Source organism: Mobula birostris, chromosome 21 (assembly GCF_030028105.1).
Source record: "Mobula birostris isolate sMobBir1 chromosome 21, sMobBir1.hap1, whole genome shotgun sequence".
Taxonomy (NCBI): domain Eukaryota; kingdom Metazoa; phylum Chordata; class Chondrichthyes; order Myliobatiformes; family Myliobatidae; genus Mobula; species Mobula birostris.
The window spans coordinates 4,371,660-4,387,482 of NC_092390.1; the positions used below are offsets into that span (position 1 = coordinate 4,371,660).

At 41.9% G+C, this 15,823-nt stretch overlaps 1 protein-coding gene across 1 annotated transcript in view; it reads right to left on the reverse strand.

Moving 5' to 3' along the window:
• Positions 1-1,337: 1,337 nt before the first annotated feature.
• LOC140185993 (VPS10 domain-containing receptor SorCS1-like) overlaps positions 1,338-15,823 on the reverse strand; it is an 837,248-nt gene continuing 822,762 nt past the window's right edge. Inside the window, exon 27 of the mRNA XM_072239817.1 lies at positions 1,338-1,410. The gene's annotated coding sequence lies outside the window, so the exon portion shown is untranslated. The remainder of the gene's footprint in view (positions 1,411-15,823) is intronic.

Genomic DNA, 15,823 nt, shown 5'->3' on the forward strand with positions numbered 1-15,823 from the left:
CAGTACAATATGCAACTGAAACAAGAAAACCAAGCACACTGGTAGTGTACAATAGGTGCTGTTTCTTGTAAGCATGCAGCATATTACAGTACACACAGGTCAAAAGGTAACACTTCATCAGGTGCATTGTTGCACTGATTTGGTACAAATACCATGGCACAGGACTGGGGGTTGGAAAGGTAAGAATGTGAGAGATGGCAGTAGACAGGAAGAGTGTTGGAAACAAGTCTGCATTGGACTTGTAACTAGAGAACACAGAGTAGGCCATGCAGTGCTGGTGATAGGAGCAGCCAGTACGTGGCTACCATTGGTTCAGTTACTAATTGGATGAGCCTACATCTGACAGCGGGACAATTCGTGTTGCCAATTGAAGGAGACAGAACGGATGAAGAGGAAGAGGTATGCTGGTGTCTGCAGGAACGTAGGCAGTGAATGTGACCAAACCCAGGGGTCTGACCTTCATTCCAAAGGCATTCCATAGCTACAACTCCCTCCTCTTTTAATTGTTATTTCTTAATTAAACAGACTTCCTACAACGCCTTTTACAGTGGTTTGAGCTGTGCCTTAGATCACCCACCAAAGTTAATTTATAAAGTCAGGAAAGAGTAAGTTTAAGGAGCAGGGAACCAGATTAATGCTTTGGGGAAATCACAGATAACTTTGCAGCATCTTTGAACGATCTATCCAATTAGACCAACAGTTCTTGCAGTTCTTTCCATACAGCCTTGCACATTTATCCATTTCAAGTATTTATCCAATTGCCCATCGTTGAACATTGCTTACTGAATCTCGCTTCACCTTTTCAGACAGCATATTCCATATCTCAGGAAGTTGCTGAGTTAAACGAGCCTCTTCATCTTCCCCTCTGGTTCTATAAGCTAGTTAAATTGAGACCTGTCACTGGTTACCCACCCTGATGCTGCTACAGAGTTTCCCTTCTTTTATTCTATTTAAAAAAAAATCCTCATAGCTTTGAACTCAGGGGCGGCCCTGAATAAACAGAAGGTGACTAGATACTCACCTGTAATGTATGTAAAGGGTGAGGAGGGTGTATCCTGTGCAATGGTATGACTTGTTTAAGTACATGTGTGCTCTTTGTCTGAAAGTATTACCTTTTACACTGAATATACTATATGTATCTTTAAGACCTAGACACCACATTCTTTAAATCAATTTACAAGAAAGTTTTTTTTGTCTTTTTTTTTGGTAATAGAAAAAGGATTTTTTTATTCAAATAGATACAATAAGCAATCTGTGTCATCACCATCCACATGCACAGTTTTAAAGCTAAAACCTTGTGTGTTGTCGGATAGAAAAGTTCATCTCCAATGTGGATTCAGCAGTCTCAGTGTTAAACATAGCTTGGAATTTCCTTTGTGCTCTCGCCTTCTGTCGTTGTTGGATTCTCTCCTGTAACATGGAAAACAGGATTTAAAATGAAAGAATACCCATGGATGCAACGTGCACCTTGACATTCCTCAGCATGTGGCAGATGATGTTCTGCTGGAGATTTGAATGCTTTCCCATTCACTGCACATAGTTCTTCCTAGTGCCATAAAGCAGGAGAACAGGCCGTTCTGCCCAGTACCTCCCTGCTGTGTTGTCCCATGAGCTAGACCCACCTGCCTACTTTTCACTCAGTCCTCTGAACCGCTGCTATGCATATTGAAGTAATACACAGAAAATGCTGGAGGAACTCAGCAGGCCAGGCAGCATCAGAAAAGTGTAAACTGTCCTAATGAAGGGTCTCAGCCCTACACATCGACTCTTTTTCATAGATGCTGCCTGCTAAGTTCCTTCAGCATTTTGAGTGTGTTGCTTGGAATTCCAGCATCTGTAGATTTTCTCTTGCCTCTCCATATTTAGTTTTCTGGAAACAACAGGAATTCTGCAGATGCTGGAAATTCAAGCAACACACATCAAAGTTGCTGGTGAACGCAGCAGGTCAGGCAGCATCTCTAGGAAGAGGTGCAGTCGACGTTTCAGGCCAAGACCCTTCATCAGGACTAACTGAAGGAAGAGTTAGTAAGAGATTTGAAAGTGGGAAAATCTCCTACTAACTCTTCCTTCAGTTAGTCCTGACGAAGGGTCTCGGCCTGAAACGTCGACTGTACCTCTTCCTAGAGTTGCTGCCTGACCTGCTGCGTTCACCAGCAACTTTGATGTGTGTTGCTTTAGTTTTCTGGCTTCTATTTATTTCTAAATGTTGATTCTATTTCTGTCACTCAGTGGCTTCAGTTATCATGGGCTACCTCCTGGTTACTTCACTAATTTCATTGCCTTCTTAAAAGACAGTTCACTCATTAATGGGTTTGGCTGTTGTTGGCATGACAGTTATTGTCTATCCCCACATAGGTCTTAAACTAAACAACTTGGAATAGACTCTAAACAAACCACATGGATGTCTATGACAATCTAGTATTTGAATGGTCGCCCAAAGACTAGCTTCTTAAATGTAAAATTAATAATGCATTCTATTTAACCTGCTATAGCCTGATTTGAACTTATGTCCCTTAATCATTATTCAAGAATTAATTACCAGTTCATTCACATAACTAATAAACCCCCCTTTCGATTCTCTGTTTCACTGATTTGGAAAACAGATTGTTTTTTCCCCAACATTCAAGGTGCCCTTTGAATGGAATCCATACCACTGTCAAGCACGTCCAAGATGGTCATCAGAATTAATAGCTACACTGCACATCTCAATTTACCTCAATCCAAAATCAATAGATTGCCCATAATACCACATTATAGCACAGTTGAGGGTTTACTATTGATCCAAAGTGTGCCGAATATTTGATTTTGATTGATGTTATGCTTTGAAAATGAGATGAATTCATTTATCGTGCAGGCTTAACTTGTAACAACGTTAGAAAACTCTACTCCCTTAAGTCCAGGCTGTATTCACATACAATCCCACTGTGCTGTGCTACACTTGACTTCCCATCATCTTGGGTCATTGTGTGTTCAATACCAGTCCTTACTAACTGTACTGTCTCTGTTCTCATTTATATCACCCATATCAAAGCAGGTTATTTCATAGGAATTTCTTCCTAGTTTGCAGGACTATTAAACTGAGACATCATCTGCCATTCCTGCAGGTATGAAGCATCCTGTTTGAAGATGATCAAAGATGACCTCCAGTCCTCTTGGACCACATTTGGTGTGCCACTAATACACCACCATGGTTTAATTGGCCATACATTTCAATGGACTCCCATGGCGTTCAATGGCTGTTCTTTTCCCCTGAACTGAATTGTGAGTACACTTTAAAAATATTTCTCTAATTTTGAAGAATTTTTGTGGAATGAATTGTTTTAAAAAGCACTCTCTAAATGCAAACTATTGATTTCTTCCTTTTGTGTTTTCATAGAGAGGCCCATGCTAAACAATAAGCCCCTGGATAATAAATGTCTCTTGCAATGCAGAGTGGCAGCTAAAGGCTGAGGCATTTAATCTGCAAGAGCTGGACTTAGTGAGATTTTTTTTCTTCTTCTGCTGTATGAATCATAATTATGCCCACAGGTAATATATGAGCACATTTTAAAAGCAACTGTTGAAATCATTGATGAGTCAATTCAGAAAATGTGGCACTTCATTCCTTTTGGTCAATGCTGCAGTTGCCAGACCATTAAAAAAGGGCACTTAACCAATCCTACACATTAAATGGATATGAAAGCAGCAACTCCCTGCAAGTTACCGCTTTATAACTGAATGCCAGGCGTTCATGGTACTATGACATGAAACTGCATACAACACACAATGGAATTTAATTTGGCTGCATCCATCATTAAGGATTCTCACTATCTGGGATATGCCCTCTTCTAATTACTACCATTGAGGAGGAGGCACAAGAGCTTGAAGATGCACACTCAACGTTTTAGGAACAGTTTCTTCCCCTCAGCCATCAGATTTCTGAACGGTCCATTAACTTTACTTCACTATTCCTCTATGCACTATCTTATTGTTCATTGTAAATTATAGTAGTTTTTTTTATGTCTTGTACTTTATTGCTGCCACAAAAGACAAATTTCATGATATCCTGTATGTTAGTGAATAATTCTAATTCTAATGACATCAAACCACTATTATTTCAAGTACCCCTAACTACTTGAAGAGTGCCATTTTCAGCTTGGTGATAATTATAACCTCCCTCATTTCTGAAAATTGATTGGTTAAGCTCAGTCACCTGACTTACACTTCCCTTATTTTTCTTTTCAATGGCAATAAAGTGGCGTCTGATGGTTCTGCTCCAAGTGATATTCCTTGTTTGTGTTCAAACAATCACAACAAGGCCATCTTGTCTCTCGGAATCTGTCACTGGGGGGATCCACATGAAACAAAGACTGCTTAGTGTGTGATGTGACAGGAGAGCTCGGGACCATCACACCACTGCTACTCTCGATAAATATTAATATCAACAGAAGGTGGAGCTGGAAGGAAAGTCAAAGTGAAACACTTTGAATGTTGAGGAAGATAAATTTAGTGCAAAGGATAAGCCCTATAGCTACAAAAGGCTGTCTTGTTCTCTGGAATCTGTTTAAGATTTCAGAAGGGTTGGCAATGCTTATTGATGTGTCAGGCTGGCGAGAACATCAAATGACAGGATGAAGAGAGACATGGCAACTGTAACAGTGTGTGTCAATCAATCAGCGTTTCCTGAGGCATCAATTGAGCAGAGTTTGCTTGCCATACAACAGGTGGACAAAATGCAGAGGCACAGGTTGTGCATGTCTTAACAATTTGGAGATCTTCCTTAGCACTGAATGCTGCTTCCTAATTCTAAAGTTTAGCAGGAGTAACACAAAGAAATCTGCATTCAACGTCACACCCTGCCATACTTTGGGATGTTTTCATAAAAGTACTATGTAAAGGCAAGGTGCTATTATTGCACCCATTTACAACGATTTGACAGTAATATTGCATGACTACTATTGTTACCTGCAAAGAGGTAGACCATGGCAGCTCTGACAGTTTGAATAATTTTAAAAAGTACTAAGTCTCTGATTTTTGTCAGTAAATCTTACAAACCATTTTCTTCCTACCTCTATTGCTTCCTAAACCCTAAAGTATGACAGGGTATGTTAGGGTAAATCGTCAGCCTCTTTTTGCCAGGGTGGTATTGTCAAAACTAGAGGACACAAGTTTAAGGTGAAAGGAGGAAAGTTTAAAGGATATGGGTGAAGCAGTTTTTTTTTACATATAGAGTGGAAAGTGCCTGGAAAGTGCTGCCAGAGGAAGTGGTGGAATAAAAGACAAGAGCAATATTTAAGAGGCATTTAGACAAAGGCAGAGAATACAGGCCATGGACCATGTGCAGGAAGATGGCCCTAGTTTGATAGAGATGTTGTTGGTGCAGACACAGTGGGTCAATGGGCCTGTTCCTGTTCTGTACTCTTTTTTGCTCTATTTTTGTAATTAAGAGAATTTCGCAAAACCTTGGGACTTTTCTACAAATGGCCATATAGAACACAGTCAAGCAAACTCAAATGTGCCTCATGCTGTGTGTGACTGTTGGTAGTGTGTTCTGCACTTTCTTCCTGTTTTGTTTGGCTGTATTCATGTATGCTTGAATGACAATTAAACTTGAACTTAGTACTTTTACTCCTGTCAGTAAATACTATTTAACTGTCCATTGGACAACCAGGACATGTCCTCTTCTCATTAGCACATCAAGGAGGAGATACAGGAGCCCGAAGACCCACATTCAGTGTTTTAGGGGCAGTTTCTTCCTCTCTGCCATTAGATTTCTGAATGGACAACAAACCCATGTACACAAACTCACTATAATTTTTCTTTTCTTGCTCTCTTATTTTATTTAAATACATTTCTCGTAATTTGTAGATTTTTATTATTATATATTGCAATGTACTGCTGCCACTACACAACGAATTTCATCACTGAGATGAAGCCTGATTCAGATTCTGGATTTTAAGATGACAGATCTCACAGATTTTGACCCAGTAATGTAGCAGTTCATGTAATGCTAATACAGCACAGGTGACTCAGGTTCAATTCTCAATGTTTTCCGGAAAGAGTTCGTACCCTCTCCCCATGACCATGTCAGTTTCATCTGGGTGCTTCGCTTTCTGCTCACATTCAAAGACATACACGTTAGTAGTGTGGCGAGAATACACATAAATTAAGATGGTTGCTGGCCTGGGATAGCACCAGTGGCATCAGCAGTTGGTCTGCCACCTGTCCTTAGGGGAGGGAGAGATAAGGAACACAATGAAGAAGCATTTGGAGATGTTAATGAAGGAGCCATCAGTCTGGGTATTGTCAAGATCGGCTCCCCCTTTGAACCCTGAACTGTGTGAAGTGTGATGGACAGGCGATACCCCAGCAGGGGGATAAAAAGGGACAGGTTTGCTAAGGCAAGACACACACGACACCACGAGGTAACGAGACCCTGGAAGCGGTGCCCCCCCCCGCAAGTCGGCTGGAGTCGTTTGGAAGGCTGAAAGGCTGATTGCGGAACCAAGCCATAGATGCACAAGGTGGAAAGATACGATCAGCGGGAACCCGGTGTGTGTCCACCCTTGCTTGGGTGCCAGGTTCACTGCAGAGGATCGACCGCATCTGGAGGAGGGGTCACAGTCGGTGACCTCGGGTGACATCACAAAGGACTCGCCCGAAAGCTGCTTGTGAGCAATATCGCAGGTCTGTGTGTGGAAGCCGTTTTGAATGATCATTCGTTCTTGTTCTGTCTCTCCTTCCCCCCACATTGTCCATCGCCACAGCAACGATTACTGCGAACTGAACTAAATTGGACTGAACTTTGCGTCACTTTGAAATTGGTCATTTACCCCTAGACAACGATAGAGCTCGATTGATCCTGTTATCTTAATTCTGTGCACATGTGTGTTTATCATTGCTGAACTGTTGCATTTATTATCCTTTCGATTACTGTGTTGCTTGTTTCTTTAATAAAACTTCCTTAGTTCTAGTAATCCAGACTCCAACTGAGTGATCCATTTCTGCTGGTTTGGCAACCCAGTTATGGGGTACGTAACAGTAGCTTAACTGGTCACACTGGGTCAATGGGCTCGTAGGGTTGGGTGGGCCAGTTACTGAACAGCATCTCTAAATAAAGCAAAATCCTATACTATCGAATGTCACTCCTATTAATACCCCAGCACACTTAAATCGCCTTCCTTTAGATATCACATGGTTTTATAATTAACATAGACAGGTTTAAGTGGAGCCCCAGTGATCAGATGGAAGCAGGGGGATGGGGGCCTGATGTGTGGGAAGGGAGGATGGTGATTGGGGAGTAGGGTGAGCCTGAAGCCCAACTATCCGATTGACTGAATCACTGCAGAACAGATTTTTTTTGGAATTTTCACTACTTTGGGGACATCTGTGCCAGCAGCCATTTCTGAAGCTCCACTGGAGTTTAGCAAAGATCACAAGTAACTTGCTGTTGTGCTAACAGCCTGGGCTCTCCTCGCCAGGCTGTAAGTTCTTCTGGGTACTCTTTTCATTCCTCCCAGCTTTTTCAATTGGAATTAAAACTGAATTCCATTATGGTGGACGGCCATTAAAATCAGATTATGAAACAACAGGTATCTGCCTGTAATTGAGATAATTTCCTTGTTCCTATGCATTCAAACAAAGCTCATCAGTGGTTGCTGTGCACTGCACCCTGCTGGTCTCGAGTTTTAAAACTCTTGATGTCTGATTAAGGCTCATAATTCTGTTCAATAGCGATCATTTTAAACTCAAGTGTTGCTTGCTACTGGAATCTGCCCCATCCCAACTTCAAAGATAAAATACTTGGTCTCCTTAGAATGCAAACAAGGCAAATTAAAAGTTGCAATTTGCTTTCCTAGCCAGTAAAAATGCACTCATGAAATCCTGCAATTAAATGGAGATTTATTCTGATTAATGTAAATTTCATTAGCATTAGTTTGCCATCCTAACTCTTGAAGTGGAAAGAATGTATTTGTCCCTTGGAAGTGTAATTTCAGCACCCAACTCAAGGGTTTTGGTCAATATGCAAATGAAGGATGATTGTATCACAGTCTGAACATCTCGTGACACTGAAGAATCCATCATCCATACGTGTGTCAACAATGCCTGATGTTAATACTGATTTCTTGTTATTTTTGTTGGATGGTCACATTTAACTTTGAAGTACCAATGTTTCAACCAGTAATTCTCAGTTATCTTTTGACCTTGAGAGATGCTCCCAATCAGAGATTCCTGATTGCTCAGAATTTGATATTCAGATCATCTCAACCGTGGTTGGGCTTTAGAAACATAGAAACATATAAAATAGGTGCAGGAGTAGGCCATTCGGCCCTTCGAGCCTCCACCGCCATTCAGTATGATCATGGCTGATCATCCAACTCAGAACCCTGTACCTGCCTTCTCACCATACCCCCTGACCCCCGTAGCCACAAGGGCCATATCTAACTCCCTCTTAAATATAGCAAATGAACTGGCCTCAACTGTTTCCTGTAGCAGAGAATTCCACAGATTCACCACTCTCTGTGTGAAGAAGTTTTTCCTAATCTCGGTCCTAAAAGGCTTCCCCTTTATCCTCAAACTGTGACTCCTTGTTCTGGACTTCCCCAACATCGGGAACAATCTTCCTGCATCTAGCCTGTCCAATCCCTTTAGGATTTTATACATTTCAATCAGATCCCCCCTCAATCTTCTAAATTCCAACGAGTACAAGCCCAGTTCATCCAGTCTTTCTTCATATGAAAGTCCTGCCATCCCAGGAATCAATCTGGTGAACCTTCTTTGTACTCCCTCTATGGCAAGGATGTCTTTCCTCAGATTAGGGGACCAAAACTGCACACAATACTCCAGATGTGGTCTCACCAAGGCCTTGTACAACTGCAGTAGTACCTCCCTGCTCCTGTACTCGAATCCTCTCGCTATAAATGCCAGCATACCATTCGCCTTTTTCATCGCCTGCTGTACCTGCATGCCCACTTTCAATGACTGGTGTATAATGACACCCAGGTCTCGTTGCACCTCCCCTTTTCCTAATCGGCCACCATTCAGATAATAATCTGTTTTCCTATTTTTGCCACCAAAGTGGATAACTTCACACTTATCCACATTAAATTGCATCTGCCATAAATTTGCCCACTCACCCAACCTATCCAAGTCACTCTGCATCCTCTTAGCATCCTCCTCACAGCTAACACTGCCACCCAGCTTCGTGTCATCCACAAACTTGGAGATGCTGCATTTAATTCCCTCATCCAAGTCATTAATATATATTGTAAACAACTGGGGTCCCAGCACTGAGCCTTGCGGTACCCCACTAGTCACCGCCTGCTATTCTGAAAAGGTCCCGTTTATTCCCACTCTTTGTTTCCTGTCTGCTAACCAATTCTCTATCCACATCAATACCTTACCCCCAATACCGTGTGCTTTAAGTTTGCACACTAATCTCCTGTGTGGGACCTTGTCAAAAGCCTTCTGAAAATCCAAATATACCACATCCACTGGTTCTCCCCTATCCACTCTACTAGTTACATCCTCAAAAAATTCTATGAGATTCGTCAGACATGATTTTCCTTTCACAAATCCATGCTGACTTTGTCCGATGATTTCACCGCTTTCCAAATGTGCTGTTATCACATCTTTGATAACTGACTCCAGCAGTTTCCCCACCACCGACGTTAGGCTAACCGGTCTATAATTCCCCGGTTTCTCTCTCCCTCCTTTTTTAAAAAGTGGGGTTACATTAGCCACCCTCCAATCCTCAGGACCTAGTCCAGAATCTAACGAGTTTTGAAAAATTATCACTAATGCATCCACTATTTCTTGGGCTACTTCCTTAAGCACTCTGGGATGCAGACCATCTGGCCCTGGGGATTTATCTGCCTTCAATCCCTTCAATTTACCTGACACCACTTCCCTACTAACATGTATTTCGCTCAGTTCCTCCATCTCACTGGACCCCCTGTCCCCTACTATTTCTGGAAGATTATTTATGTCCTCCTTAGTGAAGACAGAACCAAAGTAATTATTCAATCGGTCTGCCATGTCCTTGCTCCCCATAATCAATTTACTTTGCGGGACATCCTCTAGCCGTTCTGAGCTAGTGTCTTCTTCCCACTTAGAATGCTCTAATTTTTATTCATCTATGAGATGTCTCTGGTAAAGCAAGTTATGGGGTGGCGGGGGGGAGGAGTTGTACTCAAGCCTATGTGATGATAGTGTTCATGGTTCCGCTGGCTATGGAGTACCAAGAATTTCACACAGGAAGATGAAGAGTGAACATGCTGGTGCTGATGTTCCCATGCACTCTCTATTGTTCCAGTGGTGGAGATGCTGATTTGGGAGGTTCTTGGTAAGATGTAGCTGTACAAGTCATAATTGATGCCTCCTGCAGCCATGAAGAGCAGCATTCGGTACTTGGGTTGATGGATGGGACGTTAGTCAAATGTGCTGCTCTTCCCAATGGAACACACATAAAATGCAGAAGGAACACAGCAAGTCATGCAGCGTCTATGGAGGAGAATGAACAATTGACGTGTCAGACAAAGATCCTTCACCAGATCCGATGGCGTGCTTCACCTAAGCAAGAATCTCATACCTGGAGATGGAGGGAAGGCACAGAAGAGTCAGGAAGTGACTCACCTGTTAAAATATGTCCTGCCTCTGATTTATGAACTCACCCAATATTGTTTGCCTGGCCTCAACATCTGGATTAAATTATCAAACTGTGAAACATGGGTAAAAATTAGTGAAATCTTCATTTAATTCACTGGATCCTGTTTTTGGCAACTTTCTATTTTAATTAATAGCATCAGATGTGGCAAATTGTTTCAATTGGTCTGTTGTTCATAACACAATAAGGGTGCAGGTGTATCATGAAAATTCTTAGAAGGTTATGAAGTCATATATTGTCAGAGAAGAATTTTCTCAGTGGGAAATTATGAGCAATGATGTCCTGTTTTTTTGGACTAATCCAGTGCTGGTGGTGTGGTGGTGTGGTCGTTATTATACAGCACCAATGACCCGGTTCATTTCCCACCACTGTTTGTAAGAGTTTATACATTGTCCCCATGACCATGTGCACTTACTCCAAGTTCACCAATTTCCTCCCACATTCCAAAGACATATGGTTAGTAAGTTCATTGGCCACATGGGTGTAACTGGTCACATGGGTGTAACTGGGTGGCACGGTCTCACTGGGCCAGATGGGACTGTTACCATGCGCTATCACTAAATAATCTACATTGAAAGCAAATGGTCCATTTAGTTCTCTGGAATGAAACTGCTGTCAGCAAAGAGGTCACTTTTCAGGCTAACCTTCATGTGTCATTACCACTCCTGTGGTTTCTTCAATATCCTACCTTCAAAATTGACCGTATAAGATGAGACAATAATGTACTGAGTACAAGTTAACATTCCATTTGTTTCCAAACCCCAAAGGAGGCCAATGTCATGGGATGGAATAAATAATCTTGCTGCCATCATTATCAAATTGTCACAAAAGGACAAAGGAAAACTATTTATTTACTCTTCTTCCAAATGTAAGTACTGTGGAAAAGAGAGGACATAGCCCAAGGGAGCTGGAAAATATTGAAATACTCATTAGTGAGTGAGAACAAGGAAGGTCAGGTCCAGTCTGCTCGAATGTGTTGAATAAAATGCCAAACAGAAAATAACTCTTAACTTTAGGGCAACCACAATTCTTTGTCCCATTTCTCAACTCTGGGCAACGTCTATCCTGCTCAAGCTAAATTAACCCTGTTGGGGAATCATTATAAACACCTAGTCAAATGCAAAATGCAATAGAATAGGTGGCCTTGGATATACAGCAGAAGGGGAGGACCAAGCCTTAGTAGTGAAAGACATTGATCATTCTCATCACAAGAAGGTACACAGGGCTATTGGCTGAGCCTTTAGACACACAAACATCTCCATCCTTATTAAATGGATGCTTGAATCCATGGTGTTTAAAGCATAGCATAGAATGACATTGAATATTATTGAAGTAACTTTGTAGTTTCTTATGTGAAAAGTTGCATTCATTTGCATTTTCTTTCCATTTTGTTTCCTCTGACTGGAGCACATTCAACAGCTGCACTGAACTAGTCTGTTGATTCAGACTCTAAGAGGAGGGAATAAGATTTTGAATAATCCCCTTCAGTCCGAAGTACTTTGAAATATTTGTCTTTGAATGCCAGCTCAGACAGAGAGAGGTGGCATTTCCAGTCTGTAGGTTGCTGAGTGTCCCATTATCACTGCTTAACAAATCTTGCTATTTTCAAGTTCAAACATCCTCAGTATTTTGCTTTTTTTTGCTCCCAACCGTCATTTGATATTTGAGAGTTTATGACAAGATCCACATACACAACCAATGCCTTGCAGACCGTGTGAAGTGGTCAGAGCTGTAATCCTAATGCCTCTGGTGAGATACAAGGAACAAAGCTCCTTATCCTTTGGTAGGTACTGCATTTGAATAAAGGCTCTGTCTGACAGCATTTCATCACATGTCAGCTGCCTTGGTAGCTTGGGGCACACAGAGGGATCAACAGTTTCACTCCTAAAACAATTAACACATCTAACAAGAAGGAAGCTTGCATTTTTGGCCTCTTGCTTACCGTCCTTATACTCCTCTCAAAACAAAAGTCGTGAATCAAGAAAACAGGAATTCACCTTCACTGTTTCATTATTTGCATGAGAAGCATCCTCTTATTGAAAGAGTTGTGTCCTTAATATTTTCAGTATCATTTTGCTTTAAAGAATACACTCGTCATCTGAAGGTTGTCTACTTCTCCAAGGGCGTGATGAACAGAAGAAAGAATTTTGCCTTAGGTAGCATGCCATTCATAATCTCAGAACGCCTGCTAGCCTTTTGAAGAAGTTTCTGTAGTAATGTTGTTGATGGAGTAAAATTGTTTCTGGAGAACAATCTGTGGGCTCTTTAACGGGTATGTTCATCCTTTTCTTCTTTATCTAGCTTCCAAATCTAATTTAACACTGCACAGTTTACAGAGCCTTTAGCATAAAGATTGAATGTTACATCCATTTTAATTTCCAGTGGCATTAGTCTATCAATGCACCAAAGGCAGCATCTTCTCGGGATGCGTCACGGCTTAGTGTGACAACTGTACCGCAAGAAACACAGAGAATTGTGGGCACAGCATGGAAAGTAGTTTCTCTTCCATGGACACTGTTTACACTTCTCACTGCTCAGCATAATCAAAGATCCCCCACCCACCCCGGCTATTATCCGTTCTTCCATCTTCCATGGGGCGGTAGGTACAGAGGCTTAAAAGCATGTATCATCAGGCTCAAGGACAGCTTCCACCTCGCTGTTCTAAGACCATGAAACAGTTCTCTATTACAATAAGTTGGACTCTTGACTTCACAATCTATCTTGTTATGATCTTGCACCTTATTGTTTACCTGCACTGTACTTTCTCTATAGGTGTTACACCTTATTCTGCGCAGTTGGTGTTTTACCTTGTTCTACCTCAATGCACTGTGTAATGATTTGAACTGTATGAACAGTATGCAAGATAAACTTTTCACTGTTTCACAGCTGACAATACTAAAACAATTCCAATTCCTATTTGGAAGTTGGCAGTTGAGGGGGGGACACTTGCCTCCTTAAAGTGTGAGATATTTGGCTTCACTTCGTGAGATCAAATCTCAACCTAAGTGAAAGTTTTTTCAATTTTGTCAATGTATTAAAAAGTCAGCAATAGCACAATAACAGGCACTTTGGCTAGTCAAACCCATAACCACGTTTTTGCCCATCTCAGATACTATATCTGTATCCTGCTATGCCTTGGCCTTTCAAGTGTCTATCTAAATGCTTCTTAAACATGATGATTGTATGTGATACATCCCTTGCCAGTGTATTCCAAATATCAATCACTCATAGGAAAAAAGCTTTTGCCTCAGATCCTTTTAAAAATGGTTCCACTCACCTTAAACCTATACCTTCTAACAATAATATGGAAAAAAGATTCTGACTGTTTTTCCTTTTATAATTTTTGTACTTCTTTCCAGCAACATAATGTTACCCCTGCTTCAGCCATTTTCTGATTTAGAAAGCACCTGAAATCGGTTCATGAGAATCTAATGCAAGGAACAAAGAATTGCCAAAGATTATCAGCATTAGCAGGGTCCCTCTCCCTTTGCTTTTCCCTTTCATTCTGGCCTTTAATACTCTTCACAAATTGAAAAAGATATTTTTTTACATATACTTCACTGTTTAAACCTACAAGAAAAGTGGTGGATGTTTTTTTAAAAGTGAAAGCTGCTATATAACCCCCTGTTGTAAAAGAACACACTGCATGAGAGATGATATTCTGTTCAGTGACAATTTGTCCATATGGCAAATGAAGCTATATCTTCACAACACAACAGTTAATACCATAAGACGTCAGAGCAGAGTTAGACCAATCAACCCATTGAGTCTGCTCTGCATTTCATCAGGGTTGACTTATTACTCCTCTCAACCCCATTCGCCTGCCTTCACTTAATAATGTTTGACTAATCAAGATCCTATCAACCTCCACTTTAAATATACCCAATGACTTGGCCTCCACAGCCATCTGTGGCAGTGAATTTTGCAGATTCACCACCCACTGACTCAAGAAAAAATCCTCATCTCTGTTCTAAATGGATGTTCCTCTATTCTAGGCTATGCCCCCTGGTCCTACACACCCCCAAAATAGGAAACATCCTCTCCACATCCATTCTATCTATAGGACTTTCAATATTCGATAGGTTTCAATGCAATCCTCCCTCATTCTTCTGAACTCCAGTGACTACAAGCCCAGAGTCACCAAACACTGGACATTCTACAAAATCAGCACATCTTTTCGTAGAGAAGGGGCCCAAAACTGCTCACTGTACTCCAAGTGCAGCCTGACCAATGCCTTATGAAGGCTCAGCGTTATATCCTTCAAGTTCAAGTTTAAGTTTAATTATCATTCAACCATACATGAAAGTAGGCGAATGAAACCTTGTTCCTCCAGGGTTAAAGTGCAAGGCAAATTACCAACAGCACATGTCACACTATACATACCACACAGCACATAGGCCAAGTCTCTGAGTTTGAGCTTGTTCTTCCACCAAGTGAACACAGGAGTGCGGCACTGAGCAAACACTGGAGTGCGGCACTGAGCAAGCACTGGAGCACGGCACTGAACAAACACTGGAGTGCGGCACTGAGCAAACACTGGAGTGCAGCACTGAAAAAACACTGGAGTGCGGCACTGAACAAACACTGGGGGGCGGCACTGAGCAAACACTGGGGGGAGCACTGAGCAAACACTGGGGGGGCGGCACTGAGCAAACACTGGAGCGCAGAACTGAGCAAACACCGGTGCGGCACTGAGCAAACACTGGGAGGCGGCACTGAGCAAACACTGGGGGGCAGCACTGAGCAACCACTGGAGTGCAGCTCTGAGCAAACACTGGAGTGCAGCTCTGAGCAAACACTAGGGGGCGGCACTGAGCGAACACCGGAGGGCGGCACCAAAAGAAGGGGCCAGCCCCCATCCCAGAACAGATTCCCACTCCCGCACCATCTCAGCAACTCCTCCCCTGGGCAAAGCCATCAATTCTGTCAACCAAATCATTGACATGTAACATGAAAAAAGCAGTCCCAACTTGACCCCTACAGAACACAAGTATTCACCAGCAGACAACCAGAAAATGCCCCCTTTATTCCCACTCCTTGCCTCTTGCCAGTCAGCCAATAGTCTATCCATGATTGTATCTTTCCTTTAACACCATGGGATCATAGCTCGTTAAACAGCCTCATGTGTGGCACCTTGTCAAAGGGCTTCTGAAAATCCAAGTAAACAATATCCAATAA